A 17,513-nucleotide genomic window follows, 5' to 3' on the forward strand; every position below is an offset into this window, starting at 1 on the left:
TCGGAGTCGATGCGATTTGTAACTAAAATGAAGTACGTCCATATTACTGCTAGATATTCCATCCAGTACTCAGCGGCTTCTACAATTCCCATGGGATTTCTCCCAAACATATTATGCATTATTAAGCGGTTCCATCATCATCGTTTAACGTTCGCTTTCCATGTTAGCATGGGTTGGACGATTTGACTGAGGACTGGCAAGCCAGAAGGCTGCACCAGGCTCCAATCTGATCTGGCAGAGTTTCTCCGGCTGGATGCCCTTCGTAACGCCAACCACTCCGAGAATTTAGTGGGTGCTTTTACGTGCCACCGGCACGAGGACCAGTCACACGGTTCTGGCAACGGCCACGCTCAAAAAGGTGTTTTTTTACGTGCCACCTGCACAAACAATCAAAACTATTTACTTTAACAAAACTTTACTACAATAAGTAACTGCTAGCACTAAGTCAGTAATTTGTGGTGGAGGGGGTTACTCGACTAAATCGACCTAGTATTTCACTGGGTAGATTTTTATCGACCCCAGAGGGATGAAAGTCAGGATTTGAATCTGTGATGTAAAGAGCTGATAAAAATTAAGTAGAAAGTTACAATATCAAAGACTTTTGTTAAGTAGATTAATCATGTAAAGGAATATCAACAAACAGGAATAGTCCAGGTTACATTATTGCATAAGACCTTGGTTCAGTCCCATCATAGAGCGCTTTTAAAAACATGAATGGAGCAAGCTCATTTTGAAAGTATATATTTTAGATTTATCCAAAAACGGACGACTGAACGCCACTTAACAGAGACGGCATGGAAAGCAGTTACCTGTTCTCTGCACTAGATTTACTGTTCCTACAGTAACAATAAAAATAAAGGGAAGTCTTTCCGTAAGCTAGCTAGTTTGTATGCCACATCAAACAATAATAGTTCCACAGAGAGAAACAGAGTAAATTAACCAATATTATGTAATAATATACAAAAAGAGGAATCTCATTTCGTTGGTATATTTTCGATCTAAAAGGATACGATACAACATCTGTCATTCCAGTTTTTCCAAGTGATGACAATTCCAGGGCTTGTATTTGTCTGAAACAATCGAAAATGAAAATATAATTTAGCCATGACTATATCAGTGAATTATTTTTCTTTTTTTACTCTTCTGGCGTAAAATCTTTTCATTGTGTTAATTAAAATCTCCACAACAGAACGATACAACATCGTACAAAGAAAATAGTCGAGAAAGAAACATGATACATGCATTATAAAAAGTCACTGGCAATTGTTATGGTTTCCTTATCATTATTATATATTTAGTGGTAGGGGTTTAAGTGTGGCTAAATTAAACAATAGATTAACATGTGACTTCAGGGTTAAAGGAAACGGTCAACTAGTGCTGAAAGGAAAGAAGAGAAAGAGGCTACGAACCACGAAAATTCTCACAAACACACCCTACCACCCTTTCCCCAGTGTGCAAACTTGCTGGAGGACTTGGTAGTGTTGAGTAGGGAAAGAAACCTGAAGAACAATGCATTTTTATTAAGAAATCCAGGTCGGTGGTGGGGGTGAACATAGAGAGCCTCAGAATGTTTCATAAAAACATGAAATGCATAATAAACGAATGAACAATATTTACATACCGAGTTAAAATCTAGCCATTAGTCACATCTTCATTGCATATGTGTGTGCTTGTTTTTGATAGAGAAGTTCGCATGTACAAATTTAATGAGGATACCTTCAGCCTTACTATCTAAATAGGCCCTGTGGTCAAACTACAGGACTCAATAACTCGACTAGTTTCGATTGATTAATAAATGATGAATTTGAGTAGACACTCTTGATAGGAGAGCAGTAACCAGTCGAAACAAGCTGAGCTGGTCTCAGATTCTCCTGCATAGAGAAGGTCCTAGGTTTTATCCATAGGTTCGAATTCGTCAGTTTGACTGACAATATATTTATCAAACATCTGCATATGAGCTTATATGCAATTTATCCTCTCACACACCGTTACAGAGGTGTGTAAGTGAGCGTGTGTTAGAGCTTCAACATATCCTGACAATGAACATGAAACTAACTAATCGAGTCAAAGTTGATCTGCACTTCCGATCTGAAATAGGTCTTATTTAAATAAGTTTTCCCTTTGCAAATCATAGCCAATGACCTGAAGGTTTTAAGCAATATTATTTTTTATGTACAAAGTATTACTTTATATGTACATTATATTATGCAAACACTATTTCATATGTAAGAGCAAAAACAGACAGTACTTCATGCGTTTTGTAAGGTTGGGTGGGAGTCAATCTTTACTCCACGAAGCTATGTATAGAAACGTCCTATATTTACTGATTGAAAAGGCAATTAAATAATTTTTTAAAAAAACCCAAAAGAGAGAACATAAAGAATTAGTAATTTGCTCGCGTAGATGAGTCTATTATTATAAAACAAAGAAGTTTACATATTGAATATATCAGAAAGCTTTTTAGATCAGGCAATATAGGGTGTATAGAAGTATATTAATTAAAGATTGTTATACAACCCCATAAAGAAAAAAATTTACAAACTTTGCACCTACTATTGAATTTTAACTAATTTCTTTAAAGCTGTACTTCGTGATTTAACGTCTTCGCTCTTTAGCTTATAAATCAGCCCTTCCTTAAAAATCTGTTGTATGCCTAGTGGATATTCTTCACAACATATCGCAACACCTCCCTCGTTTAATTTCTCACCTACATAACATAAGTCAATTAAATTGTCTTTTAACATATACGTCGTTCAAATTGTCTTTTAACATATATGTATCATAGCCACAACTCGCAGGCTGAAACAGGTAACGAAATTATAATTGTCACGATTTTCTACAGGCCCTTATTAGTCTCTTCCTATAAATCAAAGTTACACACTCAGCTTCTCACCGCCATATATCGTTACATGGCTAACGCACATAGGTTGCAGTGGTAGCCTTGAGGACATTATTATTATGTATATAATCTAGACGTTTTGCAGCCATCACAGACCGTAACACTCTCTTTCTCTCTCTCATAATATATATATATATATATATATATATATATAGTTCTTTACTGTAGATTTCCCTTAATTGTTCAAGTAATCTAAGCCAGATTTTCTCCTCCCGCTCAAGCCCGTTATGTCAACAATATTCACAAAGCTACGGAGACAGTAAGCCAGTCTAAACAAATAGATCGACAAAATGACATTTTAGAAGAAGGCAAGAATATATCACATAACTTTAATAAATAATCTTGTACTATATAACAGGAAGAGAATGAGAGGAAAAGGCTGAGTCAAAGTGATTATCGATATCGCTCAGAAACGGCAAAGAAGCGCAGAAATAAGGGTATATAACAGAAAAGTCGTTCGAGTATGTATTCAAAGCCAATCCGTTCCGTCTGCCGGCAAGTTTCTGATTTCAGCAAATGGCTTTTTATTAATGCACTAAGCGACATATTTATTTTACTTGGCTTACCCCAGACACACTAAACGTGCCTGACTTATAAACACACGGGGAATTCTGGAAATATTCACGATTAAAATAAATAAATATATCGCTGGATACACGAGACTAAGAGACACACAAAAAAATGGGAATAGTACACCTGGAGAAAATAATTGTTAATGGTATCAGGGTGTCGTATCGGTAACGACAAACAAACAATATGCTTTGATGAAGTGAAGCTCAAAACCAGAAACTTGTTATTTTATTAAATCAAAGCCGAAACAGAGCAACCTGTAATATTTTATAACTACCTTTCAACTGAGAAATGGCATTTACTGTATCCCGATGATTCTTCCTATTTCGTTTTACTTTTATTAAACACTGGTCAATGTCTGGACATGACTTTGTGTGGTAAGAAGTTTGCTTCCCAACGACAGGATTCCGGGTTCAATTCCACTACGTGGCACTTTGGGCAAGTGTCTTTTATTATAGCCCTAAGCCGACCTAAGCCTTGTGAGTGGATTTGGTAGATGGACGATAAAAGAAACCTATCGTGTGTATGTGTGTGTGTATGAATTTATATACCTATGTGTAGGTTTATTAGTGTAAATGTATACATCTGTGTTTGTCCACCACTATCACCGAGGACAACCTGTTTTGATTTGTTTATATCCGTTACTTAACGGTTCGGTAAAAGAGACCGACAAAGTAAGTACCGGGCTTCAGAAAAAAGTACTGGGGTCGATTAGTTCAATTAAAACCCTGCGCGATGGTGCCCCGTGTGGTGGCAGGCCAATAACTGAAACAAGTAAAAAAAAGTGTGTGTACTTCACCACTGATACACAACCGACATTGATTTCCTGGCTAACGAAGCTTGAAATTGCATTTAACCATGCAAGCCAATTTTATCGTGACTTTTTTTTTTTTTTTTCATCCTCTATAAGTAGCCAAGTGTACGGAACGACAAAATAGCTTGCTCAACTTAAACCAGTATATTTTACTATTTAGTTAGTGGAGTATTTGCATGAAATATTTCCCCATTTTTAAACCTTAGTCTCTAAACGTATGAATTAGTGGTGTATATAAATTAATAAATTCGCTGAAAAATCGTTTGAGCGCCAAACAAAATACTTGGCGACATTTTTTTTTCTTTTTTTCTCGGCTCTTTATGTTCAGGGCATGACCATTGGAGGCCCATATAAGATTTTGCTGTTAAAATCTATGTGCAATAAATTAATTATACATCTGCAATACACAAAATAGTAACGTAGCAATTTTTTTTTAATACGATTCCAAAATAATATTTAATCATAAAAACATTAATGGAATTTTTTAAAACATCCAGTTTAGTAAAATAGGAATCAAAGTGGTCCGTAAGCAAACCACTGTCTTACAAGAAACACCCGCACGTAGGTGGGCGGAGCATGATTAGAAGGGTTGGAGAGAGGCGAAACCGGGTTTTAATGAAAATATTTCTCCTTAAGACAAAGAGTGCATGCAGTGTACTCAACACATTTGTGAATGGTTTGAAAAAAGAGAAAGGAGAGCAAGGAGAAATCAAGTGCAAAGACGTGTAAGCAGTAGAGAAGGGGAGTAATGCGTACTGGCGGTGCCAGGGAGGAGAGGGATGAGGGGGAGGAGCTGTCACCTATCCAAAATGTCAATGGTTAGCATAGATGGTTAACATAGCATTAGCATAGGTCGGTTTTTCCTTAATGAAACAATGCTTTTCTAAGCACAGACATAAGGGATTGGCCAACAAAGTGAGAGACAGCTGGGAGTAAGTACAGCCGTTGGGAGAGCTAACTGCATAAGAAAGAGAAAATGGGCAGGCTTCTAAAAGTGTGTTTTATAAAGAAGGGGAGGGAGACGGGGCGAAGATAAAGAAAGAAACGAACTAAGGAGAATGCTAACAAACTGAAAGGTTGAAAATGCAAGAGACAGATGGAGTGAGTGAGTTGAGAAATGAATGAGATATAGGAAAGTAGAAAGGCGGGGGAGGGGGGAGTTGAGGCACGATGATTGAGAGGGAGGCGGGTGATGGTGAGTGGAGGAGTTGTGAAGAAGAAGAGTTACTGAGACAGAAACAAAAGAGCACAAAGAGGCGGTGAGCGCAAGTGGTTAATATAGAAAGCATAACAAGAGGATAGTAAGAATGTGTCACCTAGTACACAGCGCTTATTGCAGTTGGTACAGACTGAAGAGAACAACAGTGCAGAGCAACAGCCCCGACTTACACCCATCTCTCTCTCTCTCTCTCGTTGCTTTGTTGAAATACATTTCCTTCCAATACCATTACACTTCACACAAAACACTCTGCAAAACGGATATGCGTGCGCGTTATCAGTACCAATACAAATATATATCATCGAGTTGGTGCTTGGACTGATGTCTACGTAGAAAGCACACCCTATAAAATGCACACACACTGCACAGTGTTGCGCGTGCAGAGACAAACATACATCAAGAAGCGGAACTAACAGTCTTACGATGACGGACAGTTTGGCGCTGCAAGTGTTATTATTTGGAGTCCTTAGTTACGGCTATTTGCTTGCTTAAATAAATAGCCATCAGAGTTCTTTATACCACTTGCACTCTTTAGTCTTCAGTCCCTATCGTTGTACTGAGCCCCGACTCAGCCTTGTTGAAGCTGACTTACGATCTAAAGCATTGCAACGGTGACTTTTCCGTCAAAAGTATGTCAGGGGCTACATACTTCAATGCATCTTTTACTTAAGATGATACGGTTATGCAATGAGGAAGACTCGGAGAGCAAACTTAATCTGTCGTCCGGCTCAACATCACCATTAACACGTCAATCGGTCTCTGAGGGCTACAGAGCCCACAAGTACAGCCTCTTCCACCAACCCAATGCAATAAAAAGATTTTTTTTTTTAATTCCGTATGGTTAAAAAGTTTGTTTCTCAAACATGTGGCCTTGGGTTCAGTCCCAGTGCGTTGCACCTTGGGCACGTGATTTCTACTACAGCCTCGAGCAGACCAAAGACTCGAGTGAATTTTGTAGATAGAATCTGATAGGAGCCAGATGCGCGCGTGCCCTACTGTTGCTTGACAAACGATGTTGGTTTGATTTGTTCGATGAAAGCTTTGAAGGCATAGTTGTAGTCCAATGAGTGAAACTCAGTTAGTGGGCAAATGGGACAGGGCAAGTGCTGTGAGCATTTTCAAAGTACCAATTTTGCAGCCGGTACATTTGGCCAAGTCGACTTGGGAAGCTTAGAACTCAAAGATGTAAAAAAATGCAGATTCGATAATTGTTTACTGCAGCAACATTTCGTAATTCTTAAAACAGCTTTCAAAAGAGTAAGAGTTTTATAACATGCTATGTTTAAATGTTTTACAGTTGGAGGTAACATGTTTATTAGTGCAATCAATCAACAAAATAACATCTATAAAAACCTCCCTAGGTATCCCTCTCCAGTTTAACAAATATACTCATTATAAACTAACATATATGTATCCGGCTCGAATTTACTCCCTTCTAATACACTCCCAGACAAAAGAAAAAAAAGTGGGGGGAACAGTGGTGTGCATATACAAGTTAGCAATAGACGTAACAATAATCAAAATGAGGATTGGATATTTGCAACCAGGAAATCATTATCATCACACACACACACACACACACACACACACACACACACACACACTCGCGTTTTAAGGTTGGTTCGTTTCAGATTTCATGTTATATCAACACAACATTTGGAAAACTAACCGTGATTTTTAAACCATTTAGACGAGAACATAGCGACACAGATTGACTTACGTGAACGAATGAAACCCAACCTGTACCACCAGACTGACTATGTGTGTGTGTGTGTGTTTAGTTATACATGTGTGTGTGCGCGCGCAATGTATGTGCACACCTACACTTGTAATTTGAAAACTATACGTATATCGTTTTGTTGGTTATCTGTTGGAAGAGTGTATCTCACATATGTGCTAAATTCTATCTTATAGCTGAGATTTTTGTTATTTCTTTAAAGAAACAAAAAATATATGAAAAAAAAAAATCTATTATCATTAACACCATTGCTATATCATTATACTGAGTTGAAAGAGATATTAAGAGAGAGTCCCTCGTGATACACGGGTAAATAGTAATAAGAGAGAATCTCTCTCCTCTCGTAGTGAACGGGTAAATATCTCACATCTACCTAAGCCCACCGAAGTCGAAAGTAGATTCAAGAAATTTAGACTTCCAGTGCGAGATAATATATAAAGAAAAAATTCTGGATTTTCTAGAGAGAAATTGAAGCCGAAACTTTCCAGTCAGAGAAGGGCCGATATACGAGTAGATGAATATTACGCTGCACTTTAACTCTATACAAACCCTGACAGAGCAGATATTTGTTCAGAGGCAATATAGCTGGGTCCGTTTCGTTCTGTTTTTTTTTTTAATACATGTATATAAAATTACAATTATTTAATGTGTCCACTCTTTTATTTGCTTGTCATTAGACTGCGGCCATGCTGGGGGTAACGCCTTGAAGAATTTTAGTCGACCGAATCGACTCCAGTGCTTATTTTCTTTTTAAAGCTTAGTTACATATTCTATCGGTGTATTTTGCCGAACTGCTAAGCAATGGGACATAAACACACAAACACCGGTTGTCAAGCGGAGGGGGGGGGCAAATACGGACACAAAGACACACACACACGAAAAACTACCATCAAAAGGCGACTAGCCATGTGTAATTAGTTAGGCTACAGAACTAAGTTCTAGTTCTTTTATATGTATCTCTGGAGAGATATGATGAGGACTAGTCTTGGTACAATATTAATGAAATGTGCAATTTCAAGAGGTGGTGTTTCTTCAATCCAATAAGTTATTTCCTAAACAGATTGACACAAATTCTTGCAATTCTACACAAGATATCGATTAGCAAAAATAAATTTTTTAAAGTACTAGCGTTTTTCATATTTTTCAATTATGGTTATAGTTAGAACTGAACAGAAGAGAGATTTAAATTTCACTTGACCAGTTTATAAAGCAAGTGTATACTTGTATTGTGACTGAACAAACTAACCGACTGCTTCAAACTGAAAACTCACACATGCAAATCTTCAGGTGCCAGTCTACTGCCAATAAAGGAATAATATGAGAAACGTTGAGTACAGGTTTTTATGCCAATGCACTTGCTATTAAAAGTGGTAATTAAAAGAGATTTGTAAAAAAAAAAAAAGGACAAGAAAAGAGAGTTATGATTGAAAATGAATAATTGCTTGCTGCCACCTCAACAGTTAAAACAACATTATTCTAGTTATTTTGTGATTTATGGAAGAGGGGCAAGATTGGAGGAGGGGTATAAAAGAAAAGTAAAAAAGAATGGAATTGCTAAATAAAACGTGGGGGATTTTTAAGATGTGAGGTGATGTCAGAAATATTTCGGGTAAATTGGTTCCTTTCCCCCGCAAGAAGTAAAAGATTAAAAAAAAAATGAAACTAAAAGTAAAACCAAACAAACTATGGAATTATTAGAAAAAGAGAAAAAGAGAAAAAGGAAAAACAGTGCAATGTGAGAGAAAGGAGGGCATAGAGAGAGAGAGAGAGAGAATGGCAAACTAAAACATTAGCTTTAGTCCAAGTAAAACAGGAAGGTGGGAGGAGAGAGATGGCTAGAATGCTGAAGGAACTATTATTTGACATTCCTAATATCGGCTTTTGTATACGGGGCAACTTTATCAATGGCCGGTCAAACGACGAAGCAACGAAGAACATGAGAGCTGACACTCGTTGGCAAACATTACTTCAGGAAAGAGAAAGAGAGAGAGGGGGGAGAGAGAAAGAGAGCGTGAGGCAGAAAGATGCAGTTTGTTTGAAGATTATTTTCAAAGTTTGTAAGTTTGTATTTGTCAGTAGCTTATCGTTATTACTATGCTTACAGTAGAGAGAGAGGCAGAGGAAGAAATATTAAGAAACATTCAAGGAAGTGGTGGTGGTGGTGGTGGTGGTGGTGGTGGTGATAGTGATGGTAGTGGTGGAGGACACGTGTAAAGAGAAAGGAATGGTCGTGATGTTTGCTGTACAACAACCTAACAATATTAAGAAACACCAAGCAAAAAGTAAATGTTAAAAAATAAATGAAGGCAAAAAGAAAAAATATAGAAAAAAAATGAGCAACAAAAAAGCAAAACGAAATAGTCAGGTCTGCTTCTTGAACACAACACTAGGTGACAGCAGAGAGAAACATCCGAAATATGTAGCTTTGTTTGACCTTCCCGCCTCGAATCTAAACAACTGCTAACTTCCCGTTTCAAGTTAGCGAATAACCATTTACCAAAGCAATTACAGGCATTTCCTACTCCCTTCTTCTATGCTCACACTTTTAACAACAACAACATTAGCGTTACCATCGCCGTCACAGCTATTGTTATTGAGAACTGCCGCAAAATGTTTCGACTTTGATACGAACTTCAATTCAGTTCCCAAACGAGAGAAAAACTGACAATATAAAACAGTTTTTGGCAGCACAGTGTTCTCACAAACAATGCTTTTGCATGTTTCTGCAATTCTAAAGAAATGAAATAAGGCGGTGTGTATATATATAAAAATGATGACTTGTGAAATCAAAAGTAACTGCATAAAGGCAAAGAGTCGACATGGCCGATTTACTGTAATTTCACGATCTCTATCAATCAAGGGTAACCTGCGGCTCGCAGGACTTTCTAAATGACACGCCTAACAGAGAAATCACCTTGAATTTTTTAGTAGTGCCCCAAGTGACGAGCCATTTTCTAATGCAGCCCACTTCTCGAAAAGGCTGCTCATACCTGGTTTATATTGATCTACATTTTTATTGTTTGTGACAATCGGTTTTCTTCAGACTCGGGGTTAAAGGGTGGACACAAAATAAAAGAAATCGACCAAGGTTTCAATGTTTATTTTTATTAATGTTGCCCATTTAAACATAAGAGAAAATCTAGTATTCGGTGACGCAACAATACTAATAACATAATATTCATATCGATAAACATTTATGGATGTTAATTCTCAAAATCCTTTATCTGGCATCATTTAAATTGTGCGTGTGCGTGTTACACTAACCAGCATCTCTCGAAAGTGTAGGAGAAAAAAAGAGATAAGGCTTGTTACAGATGCTTTCTTACATTCATCAGAGTGGAACTAAATTGTTAAGTGAAATACAGAGTGCGTAAGCTATTTGAGGACATACATTTTTTGGGTCATTGCTGCAATTTTTGCTAACTCTGTATAATCTTTGTTTCAGAAAATAATAATGGCAGACTCTCAGCTTACTCAAGAAATGAAGAGGCAAGCAGTTTTTGTGGTTATAAAGGCTGAGCATAGCGATTTAGAAATATCTCGATTTTAAAAAGTTGCCAGATCTTTCGTCTACAAAGTTTGTAAGGAACTAGAGACTGAAGATGGTAACGTATCACCATTAAAAAGCATTCTAAATGCTCTGAAAGCGATAAAACACTTGAATTTATCCAGCAAGTTCAACAGACCATTGATTACAATCCCAGAAAGTCCATGATGTCAATTGCAAAAGATCTCCATGTGTCAGAAGGAACAGTCAGAAATGTTGTCCACGAAGACATCAGATATAAGTCTTATATGATGAGGAGAGGTAAATTTGTCAGAAAAAGCGAAAGAAAATCACTACATCAGATCTAAAAGGTTCTTAAACAAACTGAAAACTCCAGCAGAAGATTCGATTTCGTTTTTCTCAAACGAGAAAAATTTTGACCAAGCTCAAAAGATTAACAGAAGAAATGACAGATGGTTATGTACAGAGCTTTCTTAAGTTACAAGTGTTATGCATACAAAATTTCCTGCAACTGTTATGGTTTTAGGGGTTGTCAGCAATGAAGGACATATGATGCCTCCTTACTTCTTTCCACAAAGCCTTAGAGTTAATTCTGGCGCCTACATTGAGGTCCTGGAAACAATTAAGCCCTGGATAGACAGTGTATGCAATAGGACATATGTGTTTCAGTAAGACTCTGCACTATCACGCATGGCTCTAGTAACACAGAAATGGATGGCTGAAAATTTTCATGATCACAACCTAACATTTGGCCTCCTAATTTGTCAGATCTCAATCCACTGGACTATTACATGTGGAGCGTTGTTGAGAGAGAGGTCAATGAACACGCCCATAACACCAAAGATTCTTTGAAAGCTGCCATAGTCAGAGTAATGTCCAAAATGAACCAGGACCACTTGATTCGAGCATGTAGATGATTTAGATCTCGTATAGAAGCAGTTGTTTAAGTTGAAGGTGGCTTTATTGAATAACATTATAGAAAAAAAGGTTTATTTTTATCCTCATAGCATTTTTTGATAAATAAAGTTATTTGTTATTATATATCTGTTTTTATATAAACATAAATCTGTCCTAAATACCTTACGCACCCTTTATATTCATTGGCAATCTATTCGTTCATAGCCTTAGCATTAAATTCAGTTCCACTTAGTTGTACGCAAATGCCGAGAATCCATAGTCGGAACCAGTAGAAGAGTAAAGAATACAGTGAAGTTGGCTTGATCAACTTATCATTGTCTCTTTTACAGATAACAAACACTAACCAAAGAACGTTTAATTTTAAAGAGACGATAGCGAATGCAACAGATAACCAGACAAATCGCTTCACGACATGCAAATATTTTAAAATGCATCATTACCCAAGTTCAACCTCGTATGTCATCTATTCGTAGTTGTTGAATTAAGTAGTATTATTCGTGTCACGTAGTAATATCACCCCTTTTATTAAAGGCATGGTGAAACAGGCACAGGCAGTAGACTTACTCTGTGTCTCGGTTTAACATAATCAGCGAGTCCTTGGATGCAAAGAGTGATGTTAATATGGTTATAGAAAACCTGTCAAATGTCAGATTAACCTTGCTAACAAATCTCTATCTTCTTTACTTCCGAGAAAGTGGTCACTACAGGAAGTACGAGGGCACGTCAGTATATTCAAAGTACTGCGGACAGAAACAGGAATAAAAGCCAATATGGTGGGGTTGATTAATCAACACTTTCTTCGTACAACGAGTCTTGTAGATAAGTATCGTTATATATCGAAGTAAATTTTGAAGAAATAGCAATAAATTTCAATGTTAAGAGAAGCCATAGGTGTCTCACTTCACCCCTTCTCACTCCACTCCCTACCATCAAAATATATCTACATAAAATTACAAAAATGTGGTAGTACATACAATGGTACAAATAAGGCAATGGTTATTTCTTTTGATAAGGACGTGAGGATAATATTAATTAGTTTAGTCAACTTGAACAGAAGTTTATCGATTGGAGATTTCGGATATCATTCAACCTACACTCGAATGGATGTCAGTGCTATTTTATATAAAATAAAAGCTTTATATCGAAACTGATAAGGTTGATACATAGATGAGGGAAATGAACAGATCTACTATACAGTAATCCCTCGACTATCGCGGGTGCTACGTTCCAAAACTGCGAAGTAGAAACAGTACTGTACTGTACTTTTTTTTTTGTATATATTTATCTTATTATAAATGCAAAACAACACCATGGAGGAATCGACATAAGCTTAAATAATAAACCGCGACAGGTGAACCACGATATGGCCAGGGATTACTGTATCTATTTTTGAGATTCGTAGTTAATTCAGTGTGTGTCAAGCCTCACTTAGCACATTCTTTCTCTTATCAAAGCCAGTCCTATTATGATGCTTATGTGGTGTTCAGTTCATTAAAAAAAAGGGTAAATGATTCTCTGAATCGAATGCTATCCCAGGTATTTTTCCCGCGACATATCCATTTTCATATTAAAGCAATCAATTACACCATCTGCGTTGCTTACTTTGAAGTCAGCAGAATCAGTCACAGAGCGATTAGTGTGTTTAGTCATAGACACAAACAAAGCAATATTTGCGAAGAGACACAAGCCACAGACTTGTTTTTATTGATTGTCTGGAAGCTCATCAACTCTTTCGTCTGTATTCTCAAAAAACGTAAAAGACAACGGACTGACAAATCAATACAATTTCCTATTCCATGGACATAACTTTGTCTTGATATATTTCATTAAAGAACTCGCCAAACGACCATTACAGTGACTGAAATCCAATAAGTCAAATGTCGAGGTTAGGGTTTTAAATGAAACTAAATGGACAAGATTAGCTGTGAATTGAAAGCAGAGTATGGATTGCATTCTAGTATAGCACTAGTATATCAAAGGCCAAAAAAAAAAAACTGGGTAAAATACCACACCACACTATCAGACATAGGAAAACTGAGAAATTAAAGTGGCTCTCCGTCGGTTATGACGACGAGAGTTCCATTTGATCCGATCAACGAAAGTACGTGTATCCTTAACGTAGTTCTGAGGGTGATTCAACGGTGACGAAGAATGTGACAAGGCTGGCCCTTTGAAATACAGGTGCTACTCATTTTTGCCAACTGAGTAGACTGGAATAACATGAAAAAGTGTCTTGCTCAAGGATAAAACGCATCACCGGGAATTGAAATCATGACCTTACGATCGTGAGCCGAATACCCTAACCACTGAGCCACGCGTCTTCACTCCAGCGAAATTTATAAAGTTTAAAATTACATCAACGGACGGCAGATAGCACACTTATTCTATTTCGTACCATCATCATCGCTTTGTCACCTCATTAACGTTTACTTTTCCATGCTTCCATGGATCAGACAGAATTAACTAAATTTTAAAAAATAGTGTAGGGAAGAAACTAACCTTGTCTTCGTTTACGAATTTTATTTTATACTAACAGCCTATTTCAATCGTCATCCTAACTGGTCAAAAAAGGTTTTTATCCAAGATCGATAAAATAACATCTTGTACTTCAGTCGATTTAATCGATTAAACTTCACAAAATGTGCACCCTTGTACCCTACAAACAATTATCTTCTAGTATCGTTCATTCTACTAACCTAAAAAATAATGTGAGACAACCAGCACCGCAGACAGCTTGAGGCTAAGTTTACTGTCTTAAACTGTCCCTGATTCCCCCACCTGAAACGAATATCAACACTTAGAGAAAGAGAAGGAAAGGTTCAAGTCGTTGTCGTATAACAGTTGTACCGTCTGAATAAAACAGATACCGGATGCATTTGGATATCCACCCGATTTTATAAAATTACATCAACGGGTCAACGAACTTGACATGTCACACGATACATCTTTTACTTTGCTCATCACACATGCGCAGAAGGAGATAATTCATGTTAAAGGATGTAACCAGCTCCAGAAACTATAAAAAAAACAAATAAGCCTGAAAAAAATGTTAATACTGGCAAAAAAAAAAAAAATCATATATTTTTAGAAAGGAAAAATTATATGTTGTGGCTCTTATGCTTTTCCCCAAGATTGCTAGGTGTTCAAAACTAAAATATTGGCTATAAACGGCACTGCCGATTCTGCCAGCCACAGATTACCATCGGCAATTTTTTCACTACCATGAGAGTTTTCGATTCTGCATATGTGTTTTTTTTTTTATGCAAATCATACCCAATAAAGCGTTTGAGACAATCCCCTATAATATTCATGCGATTCAGTCATCACTGATTGAGGATAACACGGTACCTTCAGTTTTTATTTGTGACGCTTATCCCAAATTCATCTCTGATAACATGGGTCGGAGTTCAGTCAAAAGTTTCTGCTTGGACAGCAAAAACTCGCCCCAGCGACCATCTACAACGCTCGGGACAACTTGCGGTCTCGAAACGAAACCTATTTCCGATGTTCTATCATTCATTTATGGCTGATTCATTTAACACAATGTTTTATATTTGGAACCAAACACCTGTGATAAACGAGGATATATGTACTATCTATGTCAATATATTTTAGAAAGGCATTAACGCCACGTTTTAATCATTACTGTCACTCATAGTCACATAATGCCTCCACTAATCAAGAAATTATTTTTATATTATCTTGTGGAAACCAAAATCAACATCATTACGTTTATAAACATCATTACAAAATGCGAGGTAATTACCTTTAATATGAAAAATCTGCTGCAAAACAGAGTTAGCTCCCTTGAGCATTAAGTTTCCATGTTTGTTGTCTCTGTTACCATGGAATTAATATGTAAAGAGGAGGTTCGCTGTGACAATGGAACAATCATATGCAAAATGTATTTGCTATCAAAAAATTTATTTTCGAGCATGTATATAAATTAACTAAACGCAACTAATGGATGTTTAGTTTTTCCTCAGCGATGTGACACGAAACAATATTGGAAAGATAATACTTAATGCTTCAAAAAACCTCACAAAATCAATCTTACGTTTACAACTACATCACAAAATGCGTTATGTAATACATATGTCAGTACTGAATGAGTAATAAAAACAGGGTTGTCATGTTTTACTAAATCACTAAAGTAACATTTTTAATAAACTTTATATAAAATAAGCGTTTATATCGAAATAAAACAAAATATCATTTGCTGAATGAGTTCATTTAGAATTTTATAACAAGAAATTTCCTAAAATATTTTAGTATGTTTTCCTTAAACTTTATATTTTGCCAAGAGAAGTATGCTTCTGCTTTTGTTTTTCCGTCGAGGTGGAGATTCTTCTGATCAAAGGGGGCTGGTGACAGAATTAGTAGAGTGCCCCGTAGTATTTATTTCCAGCAGCTCCTACGTTTTGTCTCTGGTCAAGAAAGTTCTTTCTTAAATACCACAGATCATCTAGTAGAAAACATAATTAATTAAAAGAAAGTGGTTGGCGTTTGGGAGGGCATCCAGCTGTCAAAACGCCAAAACTAACCTCGCCTGTGCTACTGCCACGTAAAAAAACACTGAGTCTACTCTGCAGAGTGGCTGATGTTAAGAAGGGCATTCAGTCTTAAATACCCAGCCAAAATAGACACAGTAGCCTAGGGTAATTTTTCTACCTGGCCAACTCCTGTCAACCGTCCTTCCCATGCATACATGGAAGATGGACGTTAAACGATCACGATGAGATGCAAGGGTGCCTAACTGAAGGTCTATTTCACTGGTGTAAAGCATCGTTAGCAATGGAAATTTGAAGAGTATTTTCATTAGTTTTCCGTTTAAGTGACTCCGGTACCTTTTAGCTCAGAGGTGAGATGTTTCTTACGAAACTAACTTTCTTTACATAAGGCTTCAGAAGCGGCCTGCCCTGCCGACCCAGTGGGGTAAAGGATTAGGAATGGTAAACAAAAAGTTTTATCATGAATGTGGGAGATCAAGTTTTAGCATAGTACTCTTCAGAAGCACATGTTTAATCTGTACTCTATATGCACCTAACTCCAAAATACAAATATTAAGACATCTTTACAAAGACAACCACGAGTAATTAGGACTGTGCTAGCTTGAGAATGTATGAAGAAACTCACGCACACACACACACACACACACACACACACAGGGTGGGCCAACAGTCATTCACAAAATAAGTTCAATACGCTCCGGAATTGTCAAAGACATGCTTCAATTTTTCTAAAATTGAATAAAATAAATAAAATAATGGTGAATATACACGTGCTTGCACATGATGGACAAAATAAATAAGGATAAAAACGTAATATGAATAAAATATCATGTTTTGATGCGTGACTTTTGGCCGAGCTTGTGCGTGCGCGCGTGGACGAAGGCTAGCAGGCTGAAATTTGGAAGTTACAGTCACCCTTCTTGTAATTGTATAACAAATACAGACGCTTCAAAAAGTACTGGAATATTGAGTAATTCTTCAGCTTAAAGTTAAATTATTTATATTATACCTGACAGTAAAACTACCAATACATACATACATACATACATACATATATATATATTGTTGTTGTTGTTGTTGTTGGCACTCCGTCGCTTACGACGTCGAGGGTTCCAGTTGATCCGATCAACGGAACAGCCTGCTCGTGAAATTAACGTGCAAGTGGCTGAGCACTCCACAGACACGTGTACCCTTAACGTAGTTCTCGGGGACATTCAGCGTGACACAGTGTGACAAGGCTGGCCCTTTGAATTACATGCACAACAGAAACCGGAAGTAAGAGTGAGAGAAAGTTGTGGTGAAAGAGTACAGCAGGGTTCGCCACCATCCCCTGCCA

At 37.1% G+C, this 17,513-nt stretch overlaps 1 long non-coding RNA gene across 2 annotated transcripts in view; it reads right to left on the reverse strand.

The window, feature by feature from the left end:
- Positions 1-6: 6 nt before the first annotated feature.
- LOC106880770 (uncharacterized) overlaps positions 7-17,513 on the reverse strand; it is a 191,443-nt gene continuing 173,936 nt past the window's right edge. Inside the window, exon 6 of one of the 2 annotated variants that reach the window (XR_008266803.1) lies at positions 7-1,070. This is a non-coding gene — a long non-coding RNA (uncharacterized LOC106880770). Of the gene's footprint in view, positions 1,071-15,750; positions 16,132-17,513 lie in introns of those variants that run through there. The other variant, XR_008266804.1, reaches the window with a different exon arrangement.

This window comes from Octopus bimaculoides, chromosome 2 (assembly GCF_001194135.2).
Source record: "Octopus bimaculoides isolate UCB-OBI-ISO-001 chromosome 2, ASM119413v2, whole genome shotgun sequence".
Taxonomy (NCBI): Eukaryota; Metazoa; Mollusca; class Cephalopoda; order Octopoda; family Octopodidae; genus Octopus; species Octopus bimaculoides.